Below are 16,947 nucleotides of genomic sequence, written 5' to 3' on the forward strand. Positions count from 1 at the left end.
GCCAGCAGTGCGCTCTGGCAGCCCGGAAAGCAAATGGGATCCTGGGCTCCATCAGGAGAGGGGTGGTCAGCAGGGACAGGGAGGTGATTGTCCCTCTCTACTCTGCTCTTGTGAGGCCCCATCTGGAGTACTGTGTTCAGGTGTGGAGCCCTCAGTACAAAAAAGACATGGAGATTTTGGAAAGGGTCCAGAGGAGGGCCACGAAGATGATCAGGGGGCTGGAGCACCTCCCCTATGAGGACAGGCTGAGGGATTTGGGTTTGTTCAGCCTGGAGAAGAGAAGGTTGCGGGGCGACCTCATTGCAGCCTTTCAATATCTGAAGGGAACTTACTCCCAGGAGGGGAGTAAACTCTTCATAAGGGCTGATAATAGCAGGACACGGGGAAATGGTTTTAAGTTAAAAGAGGGAAGATTTAGGTTGGATGTTAGGGGGAAGTTTTTTACTAGGAGGGTGGTTAGGTCCTGGAACAGGCTGCCCAGGGATGTTGTGGATGCCCCGTCCTTGGAGGTGTTCAAGACCAGGTTGGACGAGGCTCTGGGCAACCTGATCTAGTAAAGGTGTATGTTTGGTGGCCCTGCTAGGCAGGGGGGTTGGAACTACATGATCCTTGAGGTCCCCTCCAACCCAGGTCATTCTGTGATTCTGTGATTCTGTGAACCTCTGATTGATCACCTGAGGCGAGCAATGAGTCAGCCCTGGGAGCACAGGTGAAAGCAATTCACCTGTGCTGCTGGAAGGGGTGGAGCCTGGCTCCACCTCTCCTAGACCCATTTAAGAGCTGACTACCAGTAAGGAAGGATCTTTCTCTCTTTGGAAGATCCACTCCACTGGAGTTTCCTGAATGAGCCCACGACATGGGTAAGCATCCTATTTATTCTCTTTGTCTTGCTGTGCCTAGCTCTCTTGCTTATTTCATTATTATAGCATCTTAATATTATTTGATTATACAATATTCCTTTATATAATTTTCATTGATTATACACTGTTCAGAGAGGAGATAAAACCCCTGGCAAGGTCACGAGACCAGGCTCTCCTCCTTTCTACTCATCCCAACTGCAGGCATCGCCTCAGCGTTAGAATAAGGCCTTCAGCTTTCAGATACTCTCTCATTACATTTGATTTATTAGCTCCAATTCAAATGATGTTGTATTCTATTGTATTATAGCATGTTATCTTGCATTCCGATATCTCATTTAGTGAATTAGTTTGTTTCTCCTCAGATCGTTGCCACTGTTTTGTTTTGGGGCCCGTCTCTTCTAGCCTTTATCCCTTATCTCCTTTTCTGAGGTGCGGATCTGCGGATACCTCTGCCCTGCTAGTCATGGAACTGGGCTAAACCAGCCCATAAACTGTTGACACTCAGTCTTTTCAATTATAAACTGCAATTAGTCAAGTGTTCAATCCATAGTGTGTTATGGAGTACAGTCTCCCAAAGGGGAGATGTGACAAAAGTTTTTGTGAGTTAATCAAAATTGAAACATCAAAAATTTCAGATGGAAATTTTTTAACTGAATTGACCAACATGAGATATGAATATACAGTTGTGCATAAACCCTTTTTTTTCCTGGGTAGGGGAATTTGTTCTTAAGAAAGTCCACTCCGTATTGTTGGAAAGAGCTTTCAACTTCAGACATGAGTTTAATTGAAAGCCTTGGTTTCAGTTTAAGTCTTTAAAAATGTAGCCCTTGTACAGATTAGAAACAGAAATGCAGTGAACAGTATCAGTGATGCTGCACCCATCTTGGTTATTCTGGACTTACTCTTGAGTTTATGAAATTCCAAAAAAAATTAATCCACATTTGCTTTTAGAAATCACAAGCTGTCTTCTAATTTCTTTGTAGCCTTGGGAAAATCACATGTGATTTCTTACTACTTAACTATTTTTTTAAAACTTTTAAAAATAATGTGTTCTTTCATAGTTCCAGCTATGTGAATTTGATAGCTCATAGATAGGGCTTTTTGTTTACTTTGTTTTTTAAATATGCAATTTAATTTTCTATTTTGCATGTGTAATTACTTGCATCCGCTTGGATGTTTTTGTAGGTGTTTATCAGTATGTCTAAGTCAGGAAATAAGAGTCCTGTATTTTGGAACGCTAAGTAGAGTGCAGGTCACAGTGAAATGCTAGGTTCCTGCCATGTTGGAGATGAGGTCACTTGTCACAGTTCCTAAGAATGGATTTAAGAGCCTCATCTTTGAATCTATATAAGCAAGCAAAACAAGACAACACAAAAACCCTTGGTATTTCATAGACCTTGTGAACATTCACATTTTCAGTAGTAGTATTATTAAATGTTTGTTGTTACTCTTATTTTCTAAGGAAGCAAGACTGGTGAGGCCTCACCTCAAGTACTGTGTTCAGTTTTGGGCACCTCAGTACGGAAGGGACATTGAGGTGCTGGAGCAGGTCCAGAGAAGGGCAACAAGGCTTGCAAAGGGCTTGGAGAATATGCCTTGAGGTGCAACTGAAGGAACTGGGGCTGTTTAGTCTGGGGAAAAGAAGGCTGAGGGGAGACCTTATTGCTCTCTTCCAATACCTAAAAGGTGATTGCAGTGAGAGCAGGGTTGGTCTCTTCTCACTGGTGACAGGGTGAGGGGAAATGGCCTTAAGTTGTGCCAAGGTAAGTCTAGGTTGCATATCAGGAAAAACTTCTTTACAGAAGGAGTTGTTAAGCACTGGAATAGGCTCCCCAGGGAGATATTTAGCAGAGGGTTGTTAGTTAGGGCAGTATGGTTAGGTTGTGGTTGGACCTTGATGATCTTTAAGGTCTTTTCCAACCTGAGCAACTCTATGATTCTGTGACGTCTGATGGTTTGAGAGTTCTCCCTTTCCTTTTCCTCCTGTGTGGATTTTAAGCAATTCTGTCTCTCTCAGTCAGGTTAGAAATGTAGAATTTTCAGTGACTATGCTTTATGAAAATATGTGGCTCTATGGAGGAATGAAACCCAAATTGGTGCCAATTATGAAGAAAAGGCAAGCAGAACATAGCTGTTAGACATTCTGTTTGGCAGTAGCTCAGTGGCCAAACAAGATGTGCATAGTCCCAGACTAGTCACAGCACAGTTTGCTTCTGCCTGGTGATACTGTAATAGGCAATGTGGAGAGATCTGGGCGTTTGCAGTGAGAAGAAAGAAGTTACAGAGGAGTTACAGAGCAAATAGCTTAAAACTGTAAGAAAACAGATTTCATTCAATCTGCTGCTTACAGGGCAACTTAAGTTTGCTACTGCAAAGAATAAAGGACTGAATGCTGGATCTTAAAAAGATGCAAATTGCTTGCTATGGGCAAACAAGAACATCTTGTTTGTCACTTTTTCCTGCTTACTGAGCATTTTATTCTGTATGGGAAAGTTCATATACTATTACATTGATCACATGTTGTACTGAAGTGATCATGTGAGGTTCTTGCTGATCTGTATGAGATACCTAGCTGCAATATAAGCAATAAGATGGGGATGATGAGATGCTAAGTAATAAAACTAAGTTGGAGAAAACATATTTTTTCAAACGGGCTTTATCCAGAATTTGGTTATTTTCCTAGTTCTGTTGAAGTCTGCACAAAAAAGCTTAGGTGGAGGCAAAACCCTGACTTCAAAGTAGCTTTAGGTTTTATGTGTTCCATGTATAATTCCTATGTATCTTATTTACTTCCCTCTGTCAGCTTCTCTGGAGATGAGAATGATACTGTTAAAAATGCTAATGCTTGCCTATTCTTTTTAAGTAATATTTGTAATACTCAGTGGAAAGGAATGTCTGTAACACTTCGTGAGTTAATTTTAATTACATGGATAGTTTTCTGAAATGTTGGATCTAATGTCTAAGATGATTGTCCTTTTCCTAATACCCTTATAGATAAGGGAAAACGCCCATTAATGTTTATCACTATGCTTTTGTTTTATAAAAATGAATGAATGCCAGATAATGATCATAAGCAATCATTAGTTTACTTATTAGCATAAAACAGTAATCTGAGATATGTGAATATCAGTTGTAATTTATGGACTGTTTAGGAAAAGTACTGGATCTAAGTATCCTCCTGGGTATTTTTCAGGATAAGAATGGTACCACTAACAACAGGAAACCTTAACAATTCATGTCACTCTGCAGGCAGAAGTCCATTCAACAATAAATTCTGTGTAAGATTTTTAGCTGTATATGAAAAGTGGGTAGAGTTGAGGATAAGCCGTCTACTTTGAAATGCTAAATAACAGATGGAAACATATATATATATATATATATATATATATATATATATATATATATATATATATATATATATATATATATATATATATATATATATATATATATATATTTAAAGCAAATGGAAGTGAAATGTTGAAATCCTATGATTCAGCAGTACTGAAGGTTCAGGTGTATTCAATATAGTTAGAAGAATTTTTTCTTCTTTTTTTGTTCCCTTTTTGCCTTCTAGGCCTTCTGCTTCTTATTCACTTCAGGTGATCTGCATTGCACGTGTGATCCTGAAGGCTGTCTTAAGGACTTTCTTTTTAAAGAGTTGTGCTTCTGATGTGATGCGAGTTCTTTGTGGAAGGAGTTATACACCTCATAGTTCTGTATGAGAGTTTTGGTTTGGGGTAGGAACCAATTTTACAGGAGCATGATTGCACAGCACTCACTCTGCTATGGACCCCAGCACAAAGTAAAGGAAAAATAAAACAAATGAAAGCAAAATAACCACTTCAGCTGATTGTGCAAAAGACTTTAAAGTAATGATAATCTGAAAGAACAATAGTGTAAAAGCTAAAATTCAAAATTCTATTTGGAAGATGGAAAATGGAACTAAGATGTTTTGAAGTGGGAGTTAGGCATGTGCTCATCATATTTTGCTAGAGGTAAGCACTTCAAAGTGAGGATGCATTTTCATAGTGTGATGTCATGGCAGGGACTATTGCAAGCAGTCAGACTTTGAAAAGCACTTGGTTCACTCTTAAATATACAAATAAATGGTATATAAAACATGTTTTTAAGTTGCTCTTTATGGGAGGAATGTGTTTTGTGCCCAGTGAGTGCAAAAATGATTGTTGCGTAGATGTGAGACTGCTGTTCAGCAATACATCTCAAATCCTCCTGTGCTCCTGAAGCTTAGTGCCAGGAAGAAATATCTCTGGCTCTTAGCACTGTTCTCTAATACCTGCATGTCATACAGATTCAGTGTTTAGGATGCCAAGATTTTCCCCTCCTTAGGTCAGTAGGAGTTTCAGGGAGTTTCTCAGAGCACTCTTCCATTCTTTTAGGAGGAATTCAGAAAAGAAGACTACTGCTAAAGTGGTATCTGAAAGTCTTTCTGTTGCTTCTTTCTGTGAATTTCTGAACACCCTTTTTGGTGGATATACCATAGGGCTTCTCTGAAAGAACAGATTCTTCAGCATATGCAATGACAAATTATTGCTTCCAGATAAGGATTTTTGTCCCTTCAGGGACATATCTGTTCGGAAACCAGGGACTAGGCCAGTAAAGTGCTGCTTCTTTTAGCAGTATGTTGTGATGTTAGAACTTCCTGCAAAATTATGTTTTTCATATGGTTTTTATACTTTAATCACATTTTTTGAAAGTACTTCCAGATGCAGACGTATATTTGGTTACAGTTTAGTGCACACTTGTGCACTGATAAGCTGGCAGGGCCATCATCTAACAACCTTTAAATCAATATGTGATTTTCTGTTGACTTAGAGTAAGGTTTGGGCTGTGGAATTTTACTGTTGGTATGGTCAGTGGATCCAGGTTGCCTAGTTTCAAGAGTTACAGTAGCTCAGTAATCTGAAGAGTTCTGTTGAAAGAGAAAAAGCTTTTCCTTTGCCATGCTCTTCCATGAAACAGATATCTCATTCTGCTTCAGTTAATTCTTTTCAAAGGCAGGTAGAGCAGCATCCAAACAGAGAGGCTGGATGGACAGCCACATGAGTATATGCTTAGGGCTCACTTATTTTTGTGCAGGAAATGCTACTGCATGCACAGAAAGACAAACATATTCTGAATTTAATCCTCACACAAATGCACTGTGGGTGCTAATGCAGGATGTAAAATACTTTTCTGTATGTTCCTTTTTTCCCCTCTTCTGCCTGGGAAACTCATGTCTGCTCTTGGCATCCCTTCACTAGAGGCCCTGCTGCTTTCCCACTAGGCATCCTTGACAGGTAATGCCCCTAAAGGGAAGAAAGCCATAAGAAGGGAGTGAGGTGAGCTTTGCATATACACACAGTAAATGGCTGGAAGTGCACACAAGGCAGATAAATCTCACTTTGGTTTTGTATAAGACTCAGTCACTGCTATGGTTCACCCATTTTTCCTTCCTGAATTGTAGTCATTGATAAAAACGATGACTAACAGGTCACTTGTTGCTAAATATGTTCCAGTAGGAACTGAAGCAGCCAAGTATAGAAAGGTGAAAAAGAAGGCAGATCATTAAGTCTAGATTGTGGGAGGCAGATGAAGGTGCTTATTTCACTGCACAGAATCTATCTTGAAAGTCTCCTGGCTTAGGGCTCAGGGAGTTCCACTGAGAATTTGGTGCCTTAAAAGAGGAAAGGTGTGGAATAGATATGTGATAGTCATAGAATAATTTCCTGGACAAACTGGAGACTTTGAACAGATAGACATTCTCAGCTCATAAGCTGGAAAAGCAAGCCTTTGGAAGCTTGTCCCAGAGGTAAAATTGGAGCATGTTGTAAAGGCTTGAGGAGTGGAAGCTAGGAAAATATATTTCACCTACATGCATTCATAGTTCGTGATATTTTGGGAGAATTGGGTAGAGATTGTTGGTAAAGTCTGTACTTGTCATGCTGTTCAGGGACATTTGCTAGTAATTCAAGGAAAATCTCCAAGGAAGAGGTTGTGAGAGATGCACAGGAATAATTTATCTGAATTGCTTCAAATATAGTTAGGTAAACTCAGTCTTAAATTTAGAGGACATGACGCTGGAGTTTTATGAATAGCAAATTTTATTTGATTCACTCTGGACATCACAAATATTGATAAACTGGAAAGGATTGCCATACTTTTCTCATGCAGTGTCAGAGGAAAAACCTGTAGAACAGAAATGTAGTCTGTAATAAATCAAGTAACAGTTTCAATTCAGATCACAGCCCTGTGGGTAGATTCCATATAAAGCAGTTTTATCCCTCTTAGAAGTGAGTTGCTAGATTAACTCTGTAAAGAGGAGAAATAACAGAAGCCTGGTAATTAAACATGTTAATTAAAAAAATTTGGAAGGAAAATATTTGCTGCAACAAGACTGAAATATTTACAGTCTTTTAAGTTAGTCTCACATTAGCCTTTGTGCACCATTGGCATTTAAATTAAAACCATTACGTTTCCATAAATAGAGAAGTTGGTTTTGATGAAGGCAGAATTTTTGATGAATGCAGCTTCTATTTGAAATAGCTGACTGCATCTATTAAGCAAATCCTTTGAAAAGTATCCTGCTGACATACTGTTGATGACAATAAAGCTAAATATAAGTATGGAGAAATATCTGGAAATGTGTGCATGCATATATGTGTATATATATAAAAAACAGGGTTGGAATTAATTGGGAAACTCAGTTTATCTAATTCAAATTCACATGCAGTTCTATGTTCCCTTTCCCATAAGTCTGCTCAAACAAATCTATTTACAGTCCTTTGACAGTGTAGATGATAAACACAGCCCACTGCACCATGTATGTACAAGCCCCAGTATGATCAGAATACAAATGCAAGACTGCTGCAGTACACATGCTTGAAGACCTAGACACAACTGCTGAGAATGGACGTCTGGGTGGAGCAGAAATCTAAAATTTTCAGAAGATATTGTTTTTGAAATATTGCTATTTCTTGCGAGTATGTCTTGGTGTCTTCATTTCACACTGTCTTCCTCTAAAAAAGAAAAAACACTTTCGACTGCCTTTTATTATATAACTATTCGTGCAACTAAGATTAGAATGGCTTTGATCTATTGAATTGAACCTGCAGTACCTGTTTTTAAAATTCTACAGCAAGCAATTAAAGCTGGTTTGCTTACATATATGTTTAAATTAGAAGTTCCATCAAAGTACTTCCATTAGGAAAGGAACTGCTGCTGGTTGGAACTTTTTTTTTAGGTATGTTGTGTTAAAATAACAAAGACAAAAACTACAAGTCTGAATCCATTACTGACAATACTTTTCTCATATGTGTTCAGAGGAACTTATGAAGTCCCTCTGTTACTGCTTTTCAGTCAGTTGTAGTTGCTTGGAAGATCCATTAGAGGTTTTATTTTCAAATATTTTTTCATTCTGCTTTCACTGCTGTACTTACAAATGTATCTTATTGTATATTCATAAGGAACATGAGTTTTATTCTGAAGTATGATGTCTTTGGTAGAATCCATATAGTAGCTACTATTTTATACTGAGAAAGCGAGTATTTACAACTTCTAATCTTAAATATTGTTAAGCATGTTAACATTTTCTATGCTTCTAAAATTGGGAAAAGACAATTATAACTTGAAACAAAGACGTTTTGCTTACCTTTTATTTTCTTTATCATCTTATTTCAGTAGTAATCACTTTCTAAATCTGAAATACTTAAGCTAATAAATAATGCAGTTTTTTGCAAACCATTTATTGTAGCAAATGGCTAGATGTCCTCTGAATTAACTCCACCTCAGCTGAAGAGCACGTGTTGTACGTGTGTATATATGGAAAAGAAAAATCCCCTTAGAAAGTCATCTGATTTATCTGGCCTTTTCTAGCTGAAAGTAGGTGAACACATAATAAACAGAAAAGAAGTGATAGAGCAGAATATGATAATCGGCAATTTCATCAATAAATAGTACAAATATCAACAGATATTTACTCTGTGGTCTATCTACAAAGTAGCAGTGCTTCTTCTCCTTTGTTACTTTAAGTTACTGAAATGAACTAGTTAACTGTAGGCCATTTTACCCTTAAGGTCCATTTGCATCTTCAAGAAGGTCTAGGTGCTGGAGGCTCAGGCACTGTCAGGCAGAGAAGTAGAACACAGCTGGAGAGGGTCCCAGGCTTGGATCTGGCAAGGGAAGTAAGCAGTAGCTGTAAATTTGAAGTGTCCAGGATCTGACAGTGAAGATTTAGCTGTGGAGAAAACCTGAAGTTGGGAACAAGCTTATGAAGATTTAACTTTGTGGCAGCTGATACAGTCTTGATTTAAAAGGGTCAAGGACAGAGAACCTGTTACAAATTACTGTTCTCTGAGTAACTGCATCATACATCTGGTGTGAACTTGTCTTCTGGAGCTTGCCTGTTACTCGTAAGATCCTCCCAAACTCTTTTAGACAGTCGGACATCATTTTTGTAGGACAGATGGAATAGCATTAAAAAGCTTGTTCAGTCCTTTATTTCTGAGACTCTACAGTTTATTGAATTCACGAGTTTCTTGACTTGTACACTCCAGAAATCAATGCAGCTTTCCAACAGTAGATGCTTACATTTTACATTAAGTGTACACAGTTAATCCAAGCTCTCTAGTCTTATTCAGGGATCTTCCATGCAAGCCTCCAGGGATGCATTTTTCCCTTGGCCCTGACAGCATGTCAGGAGCTCATATTCAGCAGTCATGTCCATTCTTACTGCCAGCTCTCTTTAAGAATTGTTGCCCCTAGCAAAAACTCTCATTCTGCCAAGAGGACCCTGCTATCTTTTTTAATTTATAGGTATGTAAACTGGCTCTCAGTGTAAAGTGACTTGCCTAGAAGGCTTGGGGTAGCAGAGCCTGGGAGGAACCATCAGACTCTTAAATACCATTCTGTGTCCTTGCCAGTGGACTATTCCTTTACTTACCCTGTAATTTATGTACCATATGACTGGATATTTTCTGGCTTTCCCTGCTTGGGCTGAGCCAATGTGTGTTCGTTCTTTTGGATTTTCATATAATCATAGAATCCTTAGAATTGGAGGGGACTTTTAAAGGTCACCTAGTCCAACTCCCCTGCAAAGAATAAGGACATGCACAACTCGATCAGGTTGCCCAGGGGTTGATCCAGCCTTGCCTTCAAAGTTTCCAGGATGTGAGGCATCAATCACATCTCTAGGCAACCTGTTCCAGTGCCTCACCATCCCCATTTAAAAGACTTTTTCCTTATGTCCAAACTAAATCTATCCTCTTTAAGCTTGAAGCCATTTCCCTTTGTTCTGTCACCACAGAACCTGCTAAAGAGTCTGCCCCTTTCTTTCTTGTAGCTCCCCTTTAGATACCGAACGGCTGCTATTAGGTCATCTTGGAGCGTTCTTTTCTCCAGGTTGAACAGCCCCAGCTCTTCAATCCTGTTCTTGTAGGAGAGGTATTCATTTCCTTGATCATTTTTGTGGACCTCTGGATGTGCTCCAACAGGTTTGTGTCTCTCCTGTACTGGGGACTCAGCATTAGGATGCAGTTCTCCAGGTGAGGCTTCACCAGCGCAGTGTAGAGCTGCAGGATCACTTTCCTTAACCTGCTGGCCCTTCTTCTTTTGATGCAGCCCAGGATACAGTTGGCTTTCTGGGCTGTGGGGGCACATTGCTGGCTCGTGTCCAGCTTCCCATCCACCAGTATCCCCAGGTCTTTTTTTTTTTGCAGAACATTTCATCTGATTCTTCTAACGAACAGATTTTACTTTGGAGAGTACAAAGTGATAATGCTATTTTTAATCATGTTTATTCTTACTATTACTACAAAACCTTATTGATAGGATTAATTATTTCCTGTAATTGTGTGAGGGATAAAATATTAATTGCCAAGTATGTTACAAAATGACTTGGGTGTTCTGGTGAACAAAAAACTGAACATGAGCCAGCAGTGTGCACTTGCAGCCCAGAAGGCCAATGGTATCCTGGTCTGCATCAGAAGAGGGGTACCAGCAGGGAGAGGGAGGTGATTGTCCCCTTTCCTCTGCCCTAATAAGGCCCTACCTGGAGGTACTTAGCACAAGGATGTGGATCTGTTGGAGCAGGTCCAGAGGAGGGCCAGAAAGATGATCACAGGGCTGGAGTGCATCCTCTGTGAAATAAAAAGTTTGAGGAATCTGCACTTGTTCAGCTGGGAGAAGAGAAGGCTCTAGGGAGACCTCTTTGCAGCCTTTCAGTACTTAAAGGAAGCTTATAAACAGGAGGGAGACCAGCTTTTCACATTACATTGCCTTAATTATAGAAGTTATCAAACTTTATATAAAAACAAAAGTGATTTCCACAGGAAGATGAACAGACAAATTAGCAGGTACTCTTAGCAGGTATTCTACTGTTTTTCTGCCCTAAAAAGAAGGAGGACCCATCTTCTAATCTTCATTGTCATTTTCTCTGGAAATCCTTTGCTAAAGCAATTATGTATAAGTTACACAGATCATAAGCCTGTGGTGAAATACGTGCCCAGCCTTGCTTAATCAGCCACATGCCTAGGTGGTTCAGCATGGTGCTGTCAGCCAGGCCTACCTTCTTCATGGCAGGGAGCTGTATGGGTAACATGACATGGGTGGAAGTTGGCAATGGCTCCCTGATTTTAGTAACCTACTAGCTATGATGACCTTTAGTATCTCCTGCTGCATCTAAGGGGAAGCAGGCAGTGCTGGCAAGTTTTCATGGGTGTGAGGCTCCTAGGCCATCCTACAGGGTCTTAGAACAGCATAGCACCCATTGTGAGTAGCCCAGGCCATCTACTCTCATTTACTCTCTGTTATTGAAGAGGTGACTTACAGGACTACTGGAGAGGTGAGAGCGCTCTATCACAACAGAGCTGGGTGCCATGCTGGATACATAGAGGGAAAACAGGGCCAGCCCCATTATGAGCTGCTGCAGTGCTGCACTACGTGCCACCTGGCTAGGAACCTGGCATGGCATGGCTCTGCCTTCTGGTTGGCATCAGGCCTGCAGCACAGAATTGTAGGGGTTGGAAGGGACCTCCAGAGATTGAGTCCCACCCCCTGCCAAAGCAGGCTACCTACACCAGGATGCACAAGTTGGTGTCCAGGTGGGTCTTGAATATCTCCAGAGAAGGAGACTCCACAACCTCCCTGGGCAGCACTCCTGCTTTGACAGCCTTGGCAGTGGCCATGTACTGACTATACTCAGTCATCACACATGGTCCAGGAATGTGATGGGGACTCCCTCACTTCCCCGTGATGCTGGGACAGAACCCCATGCCTGGTCCCAGTTGATCTTCCACTGCTCTGACCTGGGCCCTATTGGGCAGGAGGACACAGTGACCTGCATAAGGTCTTTAAGGAAGAGCAGGGCCAGCAAAGAGGGGTTTTTCCTCTTGTGAAACCTCTGAGGCCAGGCCAGTATAAAATGCTTTTTTGTATCTATTTTTGAGTTAAGCAGGTGCTAGCCACCTATGCAGGTGTAAGTGCATCAGAAACACTTGGGTTGAAATGACAACTTGCTGGATGAAAGCAGAACATGGAAGTGAGAGGCTGGAGAGACATTTGTAGTCAGTAGAAAGTCATTGGCCCTTCTGAGGTTTGTGGTAATACATTTTACACTACTGAAAGGGCAAGTTTTCAAAGACGTGAATATGTTCTCTGGTTTATGCATTAAGCTACATAAAAGACAACTATTTTTATGCTTTCAAATCTTGTTTTGTTTCTCATCTTCTGTATACAAGTCCTTATGAAATTAGAAAAACAATCTTTGTCTGGCTTGGGTAAATAAAAAGATTGGCTTGTCTTTAAGTGATTGATTACTTTTAAATTACTGTGAAAGATCCTTTTAAACAGGTTAATGCAAGCGACAAAGTAAGCAAAGCTACTCCTTTTCCCCCCTTTGTAGGGATAGCTTTAACATTTTTGGCGTACATTTGTGGTGTGGAGCTTAAGATAACACACTTCTATCACACTTCTGAAGCAATACACAGTTATTGTGAATGGAGTCAAAGTGGAACATGTAATGAGGTTTTACAGGTTTTCCTTTTAGGTATATTGATTTTGGTGTAACCTCCATGAAGCTCTAAAGTTCTTTATGTTTTATAATGTTTTCTCCTTTTTTTTTTCTCTCATCTTTTGACCTTTTGGGAAGAAAGTGGATGACAATGTTAGCATCTCTATCTGTGAAGAGAAAGAAAGCTACGAATCTTTAAGAATTTTTGTGATTTACAATCAGGAATTTCTGTAGCTTTAACAGCTGGGGAGATCAACCAATTTTAGCAGGGAATTCTGTAAACGTTCACAGAGAGGCTGGGTTGCTTTTAGTGTATTATGAATTATTAAGAACAGCCAGTATAGTTTAATACTAAGCATTCAAGATGCTCAGCTAAAGATTCTTTTGAGAATGCTCACGCACAAGGTAGATGTGTATTGGGAAGTCTGTAGCTGAGATGCTGCTAGGAATTACAAAGATAACAAGGAGTTAAGAGCAGAGGAGGCCTCAGCAGATAATACAAAGCATACTGGGTTTCAGTAAAAGATTTTGCTTTTAAAACTGCTCATCCATCTCCTCCCAGGAGTTTATTATATAATAGTAAGTGATCATACTGGACTGTCTATCAGGAAGGTCCTAACTCCACAGCACAGCCTTTGTAGGGAGCTAATTTACAAAGCCCGAATTTAATAGAAGTGTCAAACAAATCTATTCATACAACCTTGATGGGACTGTTCATGTTTTGTAACTGAGATTTGCTGCTATGGAATAATTTATGCTGCTGAAAGTAATCTGTATTGTAATCTTTCCTTACCTGTAAAGATAGCACTGTTACTATTTTATAGAAAGTGTTCTAAGTTATATTTTCTGAGTCTCTTTGTCTGTGATTCCTGCTGTAATGCCAGTGAAGTAACAGTAGTAGGCCAACCCAGAGAGCTCATCTTATGAAAGCAAATTTTACATTGCTGGTGCTTGATATCTTTGGAGAACTATCTGACAAATCTAACACAATATAAAACATACATGTAGTGCCAATAATCAGAAATGGAGGGGAGATAAAGCAGCTGAGACTGAGGTGAAAATCAATACAGCAGGTTAGCCTCACTGCAGAATAAGAAACCTTCTTTCTATGCTTTGTATTTTTTCTTTTAAAAAAATCTCAGTACTACTTCCCTGCAGTCTACCACAGGTTTCTCTGTTGTTCCTCTTCCTCTTGTTTATTGGACAACACAGGTACCTAGTGATATTTTATCAGATCTGCCTCTTTGGTCATTTCTGCCTGTTCTCCACTGCTGAGCCCTCAGTTGCTCAGTATCTTTCCTGAACAGAGATATGACCACCCAGGAAATCTGTATTGCTTGCATCTTTCCTTGTTGCTGCAATGGCAAGCTTAGATGCCTGCTGTGGAAGCAGATACGTAGGTCGTGGATTGCCAGAACTCAGCCCAAAACTCAGAAAGGACTTTGTCAAGGCAAAAGAAAAATAAAGCTGTCTCTATGGTCTGCGACTCATGCTGGCCTCCCAGAGGCATGTGATATCTTTGGCCCTTCAGCTTGCCAAAGAGCAATTGGGCACAGCATGAGGATTTTGAAAAATGAATAAATATTTGGGGAGTACAGGAGTGGAATGAGAGTTCTTTACTATGTAACTTGTTTAAAAGACAGTTTGTTGCCAGAACTGTTTTCAGGTCAGTCAGATGCCCAGTGAAGAGTCCATGGTACCTGCATTTGTGTTTTGTAATTCTGGCTGCAGTCCTAGGTCTGTTACAGATATTTGTTATACAGTTATTTCTACAGATTACTTGTATGAATTTCAAGCTGTCATGCTGTTTAGCTGAAAAGCTTTTAGTAATATGTTTGTGAAAACCTAGGAAACCAATGAAAGTTAACTTCAAAAATCTCAAATCTTGATGGTTTGACTTAGTGTATAGTCCCAGGGTTTTGGTTCATATTCATGGAGCTGGTGTTGCAGTGGACTATGCCAGAGATGTGACAGCTGTCAGTAACAAATACTACCACTGGATCCCACTGACAGTTCAGTTCAAATCATCCTTGAATATGCTGTATTAAGGATCAGTTTGTTTGAACCTCTGAGGTTCATGTTTGCTTCATATGTCTGAAATGAAACTAGTGATTTGGCACTAGAATTTTATTACATCTTTATGAAAACAGCTGCATTATGCTGAGAGCTCATCAAGATCTTAAAACTTTAAACATGGCTCCTTTAGTTCATTGTAATTAGAATTTAATGTATCACTTTGGTTGTTTACACTAACAGATATCACAGTGCATAAGAACCAAATAGGAAAAGCAGAATGTTTGGTTCCAAAGACCTAATGTCCACACTTGTGGACATTTCCTCGGTTTTGACCAGATTAGGTTCTGTCTGATTCTGTGGACTGAATGATCTTTTACAGTCAGAGTTCTTTGTCAAGAAATATATATAATATTCTGATATAGGTTTGGGTTATATGCCTGACATATAGTAGGTAGCACAGTAAAATGCAAATTAATCTTATGTTGATTAAATAGAGTTTTAGAATGAGAATTTTTGTTAAAGATTCTACACATTTTGATGAGGTTTCACTGCATTTTTTACTGAAATTAATGTTCCAGGGCTATGGAGATTGCAGGCTGAAACAGGTTGCATGCCATCTGCTCAATGTGTTTTCTGTGATGGTAACCAATTCCAGGTGCTTCAAAGTTTGGTGTCTCTATGTTAGATGACTGTGGAATAAAAAAGCCCCGGGGCAATGTATGAGGTCCATATCATGTTCTCTGTTTATCCTGTTACCTTAAGCAAAATATTTTGAAAATATGTTAGACAGAAAACAAATGCAGTTTACTTAATTCCTATCAAGAGACCGACAAACTCAAAGACCTTTATGGCCAAGCTTTTACATAGTCATCTTACAAGCTATTCCACCCTGCCTTCAAATGGCATTGATAATAATCTATGGAGATGATCTACAAGTTTAAAAATTTACTTAAATTGATTTCTCATTTCAGTTTATCATTTGAATCAATGTGGACACTGCCTTGTCTGGTTAAAATACTTGTATTTTGTTAATGACAAAGCTCGTTTCTATTTATCCGTATTTGTTCACTGTGCAAATAGCACTGTCCCTCAGCAAGTTATGTAGGTTAACGAGTTCAAAAAAGCTATGCAAACACAGTATGCATCTTTTTACAATCAAAAGTTTTCTTGTTTTCAGATATTAATTGAAAAGACTTGTGATCTGTGCCTACTAAAATTTGATTAAGACTTTTTGCAGTCCTCCTTTTGTCAGTAAAGTCCTTGAATCTTTTGGATTATACTTTAAAAATTTGCAAGGAAAATATTTGAAAGTACGATTTAAAAACTGAGAAAAATAATTTCTCCTGTGAGATGTCCTCTATGCAATTGTATTGCTTTTTTTCTTTTTAAAAATTATTTATTATTAATATATATAATAATTCATAATATGCTGAGATTTCTGTACATAAATGTTACTTGTATACCTCCAGTGACAACATCTTTGTCTCCTCTTCACTCTAGCACACAATAAGAACAAAAGCATTTCATCAGGTTTCTCTTTAGCACTGGTATTTTTATTTTTAAACTGGAGATGCTATAACTTGTTGCTCAGAATCCTGCAGAAGAACTGGCTTTGCTCCCTCCATTCCTCTGAGGCTGATAGGGAAGTCTGTGCTGGCTGGCTTACACAACATAAAGTGGTGCTCATGAAACACGGAATCTAAGTCGGGAGTGAAACTTCCCACTTGGAGCACAGGGTGCCATTTTACCTTTCTCTATACTTCTCCTTCTTCCTTTGCCTTGTAATTGTTTTGGCCAGCATCCACAGCTGGCTTAGCTATTGATGGGAAAACTAATGCAGCTGTTTTTTTGGGAGGGAGCTATTTTTTCTTGATGAGAACTAGACTGAATGCAAAGAGTTGTATTGCACTGTGAATATGGTATATAGAATAGAATGAAACAAAGTTGTGTGTATGGCCCATCTACATCTTTACCCATCTTCCTTTTTATGTTCTCCAAGCTCAAAATGTTGATGCATGAAGAACATTCTGACAAAGTCCTGTTCTACCCAAATCTTAGTTTTGC

The 16,947-nt window shown here is 39.3% G+C and overlaps 2 long non-coding RNA genes across 8 annotated transcripts in view; one reads left to right on the plus strand and one right to left on the minus strand.

Moving 5' to 3' along the window:
• The window catches only part of LOC116241965 (uncharacterized), a 343,284-nt gene that overhangs the window by 116,632 nt on the left and 209,705 nt on the right, over nt 1-16,947 (plus strand). The window lies entirely within an intron of this gene.
• On the minus strand, nt 6,352-12,131 carry LOC149919905 (uncharacterized). The gene is made up of 3 exons (XR_016463751.1): nt 11,686-12,131; nt 8,929-9,031; nt 6,352-7,049 (listed from the first exon to the last, which is right to left on the minus strand). It is a non-coding gene; the product is annotated as an uncharacterized LOC149919905 (long non-coding RNA).

Source organism: Phasianus colchicus, chromosome 1 (assembly GCF_987193195.1).
Source record: "Phasianus colchicus chromosome 1, bPhaCol1.hap1.1, whole genome shotgun sequence".
Classification (NCBI taxonomy): domain Eukaryota; kingdom Metazoa; phylum Chordata; class Aves; order Galliformes; family Phasianidae; genus Phasianus; species Phasianus colchicus.